The sequence below is a fragment of the Quercus lobata genome, chromosome 12 (genome assembly GCF_001633185.2).
Source record: "Quercus lobata isolate SW786 chromosome 12, ValleyOak3.0 Primary Assembly, whole genome shotgun sequence".
Lineage (NCBI taxonomy): Eukaryota > Viridiplantae > Streptophyta > Magnoliopsida > Fagales > Fagaceae > Quercus > Quercus lobata.
The window spans coordinates 37,360,914-37,372,745 of record NC_044915.1 but is presented as its reverse complement, the minus strand read 5'-3'; positions in this window follow the sequence as shown (position 1 = coordinate 37,372,745).

The following is an 11,832-nucleotide window of genomic DNA, read 5'->3' as shown; positions in this document are numbered from 1 at the left end:
GGTCATTAATAATTATTATTTTTGGGTTAAAAATCGACTCGATTTCCATGTAGATGCCACATGGAAAAAGTGCCACATCAGACATGAATAACCCATAAAAATCGAGTTCCAAAAACTCAATTTATAGACCCTAAATTGAGTCTCTTAGACTCGAAATGCTAGTAAAAAATATAGTTTGGAAACCAAAACTACTAACTATATAGTTAGAAAATTATGGCTAGTTACCCATTTTGGCCACTATATATAGATCACTATATAGTTGTAAGGACTCGATTCGTGACGAACCGTAGCGGTGTTGGGCTCGTACGTAAAAAGGCCCAAACAATATCATTTGTAGAGCGTGGGTTTGAAAGGCTAGGCCTTGGTCACCAGGCGGTGGGTTTTCCGTGGTGTTCATACATGGTTAAGTTTTTTTCACTCCTGGAATCTTACTCCTGGAGGTGGGCTGGGAGGCTCTGGTTTCTGGCCATTTTTCCCAACCCCCTGATTAGCGCACCTACCTTTTTATTATATAGTCCGTCTTGGTTGATCCTAGCCCTCCATTTGTTGGTCAGGCAGGTGCTTATTTCTGTGTCCATCCCATCAACCGTTCCCTCTTACTTTCTATTAGTTGCTAGGATCGAAGTTTGCACCGTCCAAACATCTTTTCTCATTAATCGGCTCTGGGCACTGGCAGGTGCATTTACTGAGGATGGGACGCATTTTCCTTGGTCCAATTTTACACCCTGCGTCCATGTGGGCCCCATTCTACTCACATCCCCTTCAGGGGGCTATTTGGGGATAGCCTTCACTAAGACGTTGATCTTCCCATCGAAGTTCCGGAGTGCCGAGGACAGGGTAGCTTCTCAGCCGTTCCCCTTAACACCCCGGCCATCGATCATTCGTCCTCGGCAAGAGACCTCCTCGGCATGGGCCCTAGGCCTAGATAGAGTTTGGGCCGGATTGTAAACTTCCCGGACCCACAATAGTTATCCCAGGAAGCCAAGACATAAAATTGTTTTTATTTTTCTTAATTAATTGGTAGTCAGAGTGTCAAACTATCTCGTACCCAAGAATCACGTGCAAACATAAATAAAAGATATTGCTAAAAGTTAAAATTAAAATTTTTTAAATAATAATAATAATGAATTTCACAATCATTTTTTAGAGTATAATTTTTATTTTGTATAAAAATAATAATAAGAAGAAGAAGAAGAAGGAGAAGAAGGAGAAGAAGAAGAGGAACTGAAGTTAGAATTCAAAGGGCCAAGTTGGGCAAAAAAAAGGGTTTTTTTTTTTTTTTACAAGTACTGACAATTTTTTGTGCAATTCAACATTTATTTGAACATTCGTATTTGGTTTTTAAAAAATATCATATTTTATTATCTCAAAAGTTACTTTATCTGTTATACCATATCATTTTACAACAGCTTATAAAAAAAAAAAAAAAATCATTTTACAACACACTAAACATCTCAAACTCTACTTTTTTGTCACTTTATTTAAATATTTTTTTAACTATTTCTCTCTCTTTGTCCCTCTTCCTCTAAGCAACCGACCACCACAACCACTTTCTTATCAATTTCATAATTGCATGGGTTTGATCTGCACCACTACCATAGCCACAATAACCACCAACAACCACCACAAGAAACCACCACCACCACCACAACCACTTTATCTTTATTACTATTTAAGGGGTTTGTCTTGTTTGGATTCTTCAATTTTGATGTCCAAAATACCTTCAAATTTAGTTTTTTTTTTCTAACCAATTGTCCCACCTCCACATTTCTCTCACAGATTACTAGTTAAGCACAATTCAACTTTTTTTATAATAAAAATAAAATTGCTTTTTATTCCACTAACATACTCTTCTTTTTCTTTTTCTTTTTCTTTTTATTTTTTTCCTAATTTCCAAATAAAAAATGAGGCATATAGGGAAATTCAGTAACTAAATTCAAAAACAATTAAAAAAAAATCCCATGTTCAAGAGGTTCATCCCCACTACCAAGCAGTTACACAACCTTTTAGCAAAATTTTCAGGTTTTATTGTAAAACTCATTCAAAATGTAGGCATGATTATCTTTTCCTTAAAAAAAAAAAAAAAAAAAAAAAAAAAAAAAAAAAAAAAAAAAAAAAAAAAACCTAGCCTCAACACATGCATGAGGCTCTTTTTTTATTGGATTTAATGTCATAATTTTCTATGAATCACAATTTGGTTTAAGTATTTGTTCGATAATATTATGTTATTGATAACTACTCATATAGCCATGAGGGTCATTTGGCTAGCTCCAAAAAATGAAATCAATAATAGAGAGATGAAAAAAAAAATGTTCATTTTTCGGAGCTAGCCAAATGACACTTGTTGGGGGCGAAAATCTTTTCCTTCCAACAAATGAGATTTATATTGGGTTGAGGGCCTAAATCGAAACTCAACGATGGGCTTGAAGCATGGCCCAAAGGCTATCGGTGAAGTTTTTGAAGAGTTTGCCCTCTTTTTATACCTTGGGTCTAGGATGGGACTGACAAGGGTTATGGGGTACATTTCTTTACACCTAATATTATTTAAATAACACCTATTTATTTTCTTTTTCAAATGTCACAAACAAATTATTGGGCATGCCTAGATATTTTCTTTGACCATCACTATGCCAGCCCACAACCTTTTTCCTTTTTATCACAAAATTGGGCTACAAATGCAAAACACTATAGAACCTCATATTTTCTTGTAAAGCCCGATTATTTATTGAGTGAGATAAAATCTAATCCTTTCTAAAGCCCAAGAATTTTATACTTAGCAAATATTTGAAAAAACCCATGATTCAAATTCATGGCAATACTATTTTTTTTCCAATGGGATTCAACCCCATGATCAAAGCCCACGATTCAAACCCATGGCAAATTACTCGTCAAGAAGCCCAGTTCCCACTGGCAATATCAAAAGCCCAATTTTCATTGGCAATATTAAAAGCCTAGTCCCCACTGGCAATATCAAAAGCCCAGCTCTCATTGGCAATGTCCGAAACCCAATTTTCATTGGCACTATTTTCTCAAAAAAACCCAAGATTATTAATGCTTGGCAAAGAAAAAATATCATGGCATAATATTACCATGGAAAAAACCATGGCAATCGTCTTATAAAAGCTCATTCAGAGTTATCTTGAAGATTATGTTCTCATATTATAAACCTATGAAATACATGGTCATCATTTGCATCACAACATCCATAATATATACCTTCAATGCGCACGGTAAATATTCAAACCCACAAGCTCATCATTTGAATTATGATGCAATTATTAGAAGCCATGAACATTATTTACAATATGGAATTCATCATAGTAAAATGTCATTTACAGAGGTATTTTGAAACTTGTCCTATTGTTTCAAACATTACAACTAATTGCCCAAAGGCCCATTGCAAGTATCTATGAAAAACCCAAAAAATATTTGCTAATAAAAGTCCATGAGGAATGAAAAAACCATGGCAAACATGTGTTGTTGATGTCCATTTTTGTAGGATGCACACAACCCGGCCCAAAATAACTAGCCCATGTGAGCAAGCCCAATCCAAAAGACCCTAGCAAAAGGCAAAGGATTGAAAGTGGACAAATCAACCCTTGTTTATCCCTAACCAAAGTATAGTTGAAGGCCCCTACAAGAGAACCAAGGCTTTAAGGATGAACTAGGGGCTGTCCCATCAGCTTTCTGTCACCCACTACCTGATGTGAACAGTGCCCTAGGGTTGTGACATCAGCTAAAGTCTATGGGATGATGGAACTCCATCATCTTCCTCAAGGCTGTACCTCCAGCAGAAAGGGAGCTGAAACCAAGTTATCCAAATCTCAACAAATTAATGCTATAAATGTCAAAAACATTCAAGACATGATTCATATGCTAAGCCCATGAATCCTAAAGGGGAAAATTTTTGGAACATGTGGTTTGGAGGGCATAAAGGGATCTCCAACGGAACCCCCTGAAGTGGACTTAAAGTTTGACATCTGGCTTGATGTGTTGAATCCTACTTCTTGGGAGTTCAAATCTCAGTTGCAACATTAGGATTCATTCTTGATACATGTCTTAATCCCATTGGTTAGGCTCAGCTCTAGAAATCCTGACATTTAATGCAAAACACTCCAAAATATCATCATGTGTCATATATTGCCCAAAGAAGCAAGGCAGCCCCTAAAGTAAATCTCCTACTTCTGGCCAAATCCTAGGAAGATTAACCTTGATTCACTGCCTCTGATCAATCCTACGTTTTTTGGATTCTTGTTAATTAATGTTTCTTTAAAACTCCATTATAAAAACATAAGCACCTCTGCTCACAAGGGGACAACTACTCCCTCTGAAACTCTTGATTTGTTTGCCACTTTGCTTATGGTTTAGCTCTCCTCAAGCTCACCATTCATTCCTCTTAGGCCACACTCACCTAACCTCAGATATTCCTTTTCCCTTTCTACACAATTACAGCTCATAAATGTCTTTCAATTAGTCACAGACAGCCCATCACTCACTAAAACTTTAACCTCAATATTAATCCTATCATACTCACTCAAAACAGTCCACATTACCCCATTCATGCCTTATGAACATATACTCACCAAAATCTTAGTTTAATACTTGCTGCGCTGGGCTTGGATCTCTATTTCCTTTCACACCATGCCAATTAATCCCTTTCTTCTTTCCATGGAACCTTTAATTTTTACCTTTTGTTTTACTGTTGAAGGATATAATGTATTTGTAACAATCGAACTCTTCCCTTACATTGATGTAATGATGGCCGAAAGTACAATAAACTCCCTTGACCAAGACATACACCTCCAGGAGTTAACACTTTCCTAAATTTATTTAATCATTGACTGCTGGACTGTGTAATTTCACCATTGTCGTTGGAAAATTTACCTTTCTGGACTTAAGTATAATTTCACCCTTAATGCTGGAGAATTTATTTCCCTTGTACTATCAGAACAGGACCACTAACGTATTAATTAAGTATTGCAAAGTATTTTTCATTGGGCTTTTGTTATTGTTTTGTCAAGTGCGGCCTTTGTTTCTTGCTTGGATAGACTTGTCATCACACCAAAAACCTTTGGGTACCATCTCAAGAGCCCATAGTCGAGTTTCGGCTTGGCTTCTCGACATTTTATTTAGAGGCATCAATTTCTCCCTCAACTATCTCTTAGTGTGTATTGGTCTGTCCTGGGGTCTATCAGTGGAGAGTTCCATTTATAGTTGAGTTTGAGCGGGTAATTAGCAAATAATCTCTGCTAAATCATTCTTAATCTTCAAAAAATCCTTAGAAAATCGTTCCTAGAATTTGGCCAAGAGTAGTAAGCTTAGTTTTAGGATGTTCTTGCTGTTTTGGGTAATAATAGCTTGAATTCTGACTTGGTATTAAATGCTAATTGGCCTTAGCTGATAGGATTAAAGCATGTATTAGGCTAATGATCTTAGTTTTGCTACTGCTAGAATTAGAGCTCCCTAGGGCAGGTTGCATCACCCCAAGCCAGATGTCAACCTTGGAGCCCTTTGCTGGGAACTTTGCTAAAGATCCCTTTGGTGCCTTTAAAACCACATTTCCCTAAGTTTCCCCATTTGGATTCATGTGCTTGGTCCATGAACTAGAAAGTACATGTTTTTGGCAAGATAATGAGCTGATTTCAAGCTGTTCCAAAAGTTTTCATGGCTTGGTTATGGCTACCCTTAGTCCTTGATCGAATGGGTTGGAGAAGAAAGGGAAGACAGCTAGCTGAAACTTTCCTAGCTTTATATTATGTCACCTCAGCTTTATGTCACATGAGAAATGATGAAAATGAACTTAGCAATGAAGGGTTTAACCCCCTGCTGGACATGTGTCCTTTTTTGATTTGACTGGTCAAGCTGGAACTGATGGTGACGAGCTCCAGCTGTCAGGTTGTACTGAAACTTGACTGGATAGCTCACGTGACCTTCAGCTGCTAGAATTTTCATGTCAATTGGGCTGGCTCAGCTGGGCCTTGTAGTTGACCTTCTTTGGGCTTGTCCATCCCTACAAGATGAATAGTTTTACCATGAGTGATATGCATGGGCTTTTGTAGTTAGTTGATTATGGAAAAAATAAGAATAGTTCCCATAAGTTTTGTAAAAGAAATATTTTTGAGAGATGAGTAATTTATATTTCCCATGAGTGAAGGACTTTATTATACAAAGATATGTTTTTTGCCAAGAAATAGTTTTGAGCTTTTGAGCATAATGTAATTGTTTTTGCCAAAATAATATTTGGGCTTTGTAAAATAGGTGCCAAAATAATATTGGGCTTTGTAAAATAGGTACCAAAATAGCATTTGGGTTTTGTAAAATAGGTGCCAAAATAATATTTGGACTTTATAAGATTTTGTAAAAATATTACCGTATAGCAATGGGCTTTTAGAGGTGCTGTGTAGTAATGAGCTTTACTAGTGCCGTGTAGCAATAGACTTTTAGAGGTGCCGTGTAGCAACATGTTTTTAGAGGGTTTTGTTGGGCTTTTTGGATTTTTCTCACAAGGTAAATGATTTTGGGTTTTTTTGTGGAGATAGTATAATTTTATGGCCCAATTTGGTAGTGATGTGATAAATATTTTTTTGTGGAAAGTCTAAGTTGGATGATATGTAGGATATAATGGGTAGTATTTTTGAGAGGGATCAAGGTAATTTATGGAGCTTATATAGGGAGTATTTGTGGGAGCCCAATAACATGGAGAATGTTTGAGTAATATGTGGGAAATATTTATGTGGGCTCAAAATAGTTGATGGGCTTGTGAGGGTATTTTTTAGTGAGTGAGCTAATGAAATTAGGGTTCGAAAATTTGTACCTCAACATTTAGCCCCCCGAGTCCCGTGTGAGTAGTTTCTGTTTGGTCACATGTGCGAGTTTAAAATTTTGGTGGCAGTTGTGAATAGTGGGCTTCTGCAACTTTCCCATGTTTAGCACTTTGTGGATTTTCAGTTATTCTCCAAGTTTCTTGCATTAAATGTTGGTCTCGTCCCTATGTCTTGTCACTTGTAACTTTCACGTTTTCCAGTAAAAGGCTTGCCTTGGTTACTCCTTCTTTTATTTTTGCTTGGACTGAAAAATAGAGAGAATAAGGTAGAGAGAAAGAGCCTTTTCTTCTTCTTCTTCTTATTTTCGGCCAAGGGTGAGAGAGTAACACCAACTTCAACCAAGGTAGAGAGAGTGACTGAGATTTTCGGCAAAGCAGAGGCAGAAACAGAGTCTTTTCTTCCTCCTTTTTCTTGTCTTCAACCAAAAGTGGGAGAGAAAGAGAGCTTCGGCCAGGGTTAAAAGGGAAACTGAGTTTTTCTTTCTTTCCTTGCTGATTTCGGCCAAGTGAGAGAAAGACCCATAATTTCTTTTACTTCCTATTGTGGCTGTGGGTGTTTTTCTGCCTCTTTTTGCTTCTGAGAAAATAATATTTTTGCTTTTGTGAGTTATGGCTGAAAGAGAAGAGTAGCTGGGTTTTGGTGATGCTGGTATTGTTGGGGTGGTTGTGCCAGGAAGTGAGGTTGCGGCTGGGGGCAAAGCTGAGGCTATTGCCATGGGTGCTAGTGCAGAGGCTAGGCGAGGAGAGCCGTTGTTGCCGCTACAAGACCCGTGGTATTGCTTAACTTCTCTATTTCCTGCAGTTGGGGCTCCGGCTGTCAGGTTGTACTAAAACTTGACTGGACAGCTCACGTGAGCTTCAGCTGCTAGGATTTTCATGTGAGCTGGGCTGACTCAGCTGGGCCTTGTAGTTGAGCTTCTTGGGCTTGTCCATCCTTACAAGACGAATAGTTTTGCCATGAGTGATATGCATGGGCTTTTGTAGTTAGTTGATTATGGAAAAAATAAGCATAGTTCCCATAAGTCTTGTAAAAGAAATATTTTTGAGAGATGAGTAATTTTTATTTCCCATGAGTTAGGGACTTTAGTATTAGAAGATATGTTTTTTGCCAAGAAATAGTTTTGGGCTTTTAAGCATAATGTAATTGCTTTTGCCAAAATAATATTTGGGCTTTTGTAAATAGGTGCCAAAGCATTATTGGGCTTTATGAGTAGGTGCCAAAATGATATTGGGTTTTGTAAAATAGGTGCCAAAATGATATTGGGTTTTGTAAAATAGGTGTCAAAATAGTATTTGGGTTTTGCAAAATAGGTGCCAAAATAGCATTTGGGCTTTGTAAAATAGGTGCCAAAATAATATTGGGTTTTGCAAAATAGGTGCCAAAATAGCATTTGGGCTTTGCAAAATAGGTGCCAAAATAACATTTGGGCTTTGTAAAATAGGTGCCAAAATAGCATTTGAGGTTTGTAAAATAGGTACCAAAATAATATTTGGGCTTTGTAACATTTTGTAAAACTATTGCTGTGTAGCAACGGGCTTTACAAATGCTATGTAGCAACGGGCTTTTAGAGGTGCCGTGTAGCAACGGGCTTTACAAATGCCGTGTAGTAACGGGTTTTAGAGGTGCCGTGTAGCAACAGACTTTTAGAGGGTTTTGTTGGGCTTTTTGGATTTTTCTCACAAGGTAAATGATTTTGGGCTTTTTGTGGAGATAATATAATTTTGTGGCCCAATTTGGTAGTAATGTGATAAGTTTTTTTTTTTTTTTTTTTTTTTTTTTTTTTTTTTTTGTGGAAAGCCCAAGTTGGATGATATGTAGGATATAATGGGAAGTATTTGTGAGAAGGCCCAAGGTAATTTATGGGGCTTATATAGGGAGTAATTGTGGGAACCCAATAACATGGAGAATGTTTGAGTGATATACGAGAAATATTTATGTGAGCTCAAAATAATTTATGGGCTTGTGAGGGTATTTTTTAGTGAGTGAGCTAATGAAATTAGGGTGCGAAAATTTGTACCTCAACAACACTCATGTTGTATGATTAGTTCTTAAGGACATAATATTATCGAACAAATACTTAAACCAAATTGTGATTCATAGAAAATTATGACACTAAATCAAAGAAAAAAGAGAGCCTCATGCATGCGTGGAGCACATGCAATGAGGCTAGTTTCCAGAACTAATATCTAGGTAATACATTTTTGATTAAAAATTAAAATCAATGCTTTACATTAGTGAATTAAGACACATCAAAATTGATATATTTTATGATATTTATAAATATTTTTTGGTAGAGCATAAAATATTATTCGGATTTGCAACAATTAAAAAAAAATGGAATTTAAATATTCTGATAGACCAAGAATGTATTGATCTCTTGAGATGAATTAATTGATTAATTAGTCAAATTGATTAATTAATCAAATTAACATGCAATGTACGTGGCAGTATAAACAAATCACCAATAAATTAAAATATGCAGTGGAAATTAAATTGCTACAGTAATTTGTTTACGAATGAAAAAAACCTACACAGCAAAAACTCCACTGAGTGATTTTAAAGTCACTACTCCCAAGTATCCACTATTATCAAAACAAACAGTTACATGTAAAGGAATCTCAGTACCTTATACCAACTTACAGTTGAACCCTTACCCCAATACCCAATTGGACTTGTTCTGTAATGACAATCTCTCCTTTTAATGCACGACTCCCAGTATGTGACTAACCAATTGTGCGGATCCCAATATGTGACTTCGATCACCAATTAGAGAAAGTTGTTGGCTGTAAAGTTCTTCAATTCATCACACGATGAAGATCGAGAAACTCGTTGGTTACAAAATCCTACGGTGCACAAACATAACAGCTTCTTCACAAGAAAGATGAATTAGGACAAATTCTGTTTCCGGTCACAATTTGCTTGAACAAATTTTGCTTAACACTTGTGCAACTTGTGTCACCTTTAACGGCCCTTAAAAGAATCATTTTATATGTCTGGGGTTGTGAGAAAAGATAGCTCAAACATATAATCACGGATTGGATGAAAAACAAAACAGAAAATCTAAATTTCATAAACCTCGACAGATACCCTATTTGTTGAGCTGCTATTGAGCCACGGGCTAGAACAGCTCTTCAAGGCTTGATAGATGCTAGCTATCGAGATTTAATGAACAACACTTTTCACACTTGAATCTTGGACAGACTTGTATAACTTTAACACTTGAACTTGAAACCTTCTTTCTTGAAGTATTAAACAAATCATAGATGTACCCAAATGCAAGTAAAGTGTGTTTTGTTAAAGGATTATCCAATTACATAAAATAGTGACATATGTTTCTAACAAATGAATCACATATGTCCTAACATATTTCAAATAACAAATGATAATTTTAAATATTAAACATGGAAATTTTTTTATTTTTTTGCACAGAGGAAAGACATCCATTAAAAGATATAATATATGAAGATAGCATAACAACCAAAAGAGAACTAATAATGGAATTAAAAAAAAAAAAACAATATATGGAATTTAAATATTCTAAATAGCAAATGATAATTTTAAATATTAAACATGGAAATTATTTTTATTTTTATTTTTATTTTTTTACACATAGGAAAGAAATCCATTAAAAGATATAAGATATGAAGATAGCATAACAACTAAAAGAGAACTGATAATGTAGAATAAGCCAATTAAAGAATATAAGTGTTACACATATCAATAAACTTAGGCATAATAAGGCAATTATTTATTTTACAAAACAAAGAATCACTAAGGAGTTGTGTATGATTGAATGTAAGTTTTAACTTCTTCTTTCACCCAAACTCAACTAACACTAAATTGTGATGCTTTGGCCTTTATGCAATCCACTAAAAAAGTCACCCTGCATTTATAAAAAACAAAAATGATATGAGTTAAATTTGTTCTCTCTTTGGTGGACATTGAAACATATACATGGTGGTTGTGTTTTTATTTTAAATTTTTTGACATGTTAGAATTTAGTGCATATATTATGAAATTAATTTCAATTTGGTTCAAAGTATAAAATGACCGAGCAGGATTATATTAAAAAAAAAAAAAAAAAAAAAAACCAAGTGTAGATGAGTTCCATTCTAACATGGTCAAAAAGTAGGAGATTGTTTCGATTTAGGTAGATGAGTTCGATTCAATTGGATTCCACCCCCCCCCCCCCCCCCCCACCCCCCCCCCCCCCCCTTGTCCTTATGTGAAAAATTGAAAAATTAAAATAGTAGGTGTAAGCCCAAAAATTATCTTAAAATTTAAGAGTGATTTACTTCCTGGCCCCCCTAGAGTTTTGGGAAAAAATAACTTCAGACCTCATAGTTTCACATTTCAACCCAAAGAGAAATTTTGATATAAAGACCCTAGAAAAAAAAAAAAAAAAAAAAAAAAAAAAACTCATCAAACAAACAACCCTATCCTTCATCCATCGCCACTTGCTGCAAAGAGCTCCATCGACTTAAAGATCTGACCAGGCAACTAGGGACGTTCGGCGCAAATCTAGCCTCCAGGCCCTTTACAGCTCCATTGCTATATTTACCTCTCTTTGAATCCCTCTCTCTGTTTGTATATTCAAACGTGTTCATTTTGAGTTTAAGACTTAGTTGCTCTTTGTGTTTAGTAAAGTGATGGGAAACTATAGTAACTCATAAAATGGTAATATAAATTAGGATTGTTAATTATATTATTATTTTATTGATTGATATTTTTCATTGATGAATATAGATTGATATGTTGATACGTGTAGTTCAATCAAACAAAATAAGATCACTGTGTAGTATTGTAAAGGACTAGTAGGTATATTGTTAACTTGTAAGTGATCATCAATTTGCTTTATATTCAATTTAATTTTTGTCTACATTGCAATTTCAACGTAAACTTACACAATAGACATACAAAAAGTAATAAATATTGTATATATTTGTAAAGAAATGGTAAATATTGTATATTTTTTTGCAAACGTATATTGTAGGGGCAAAGACTCCAA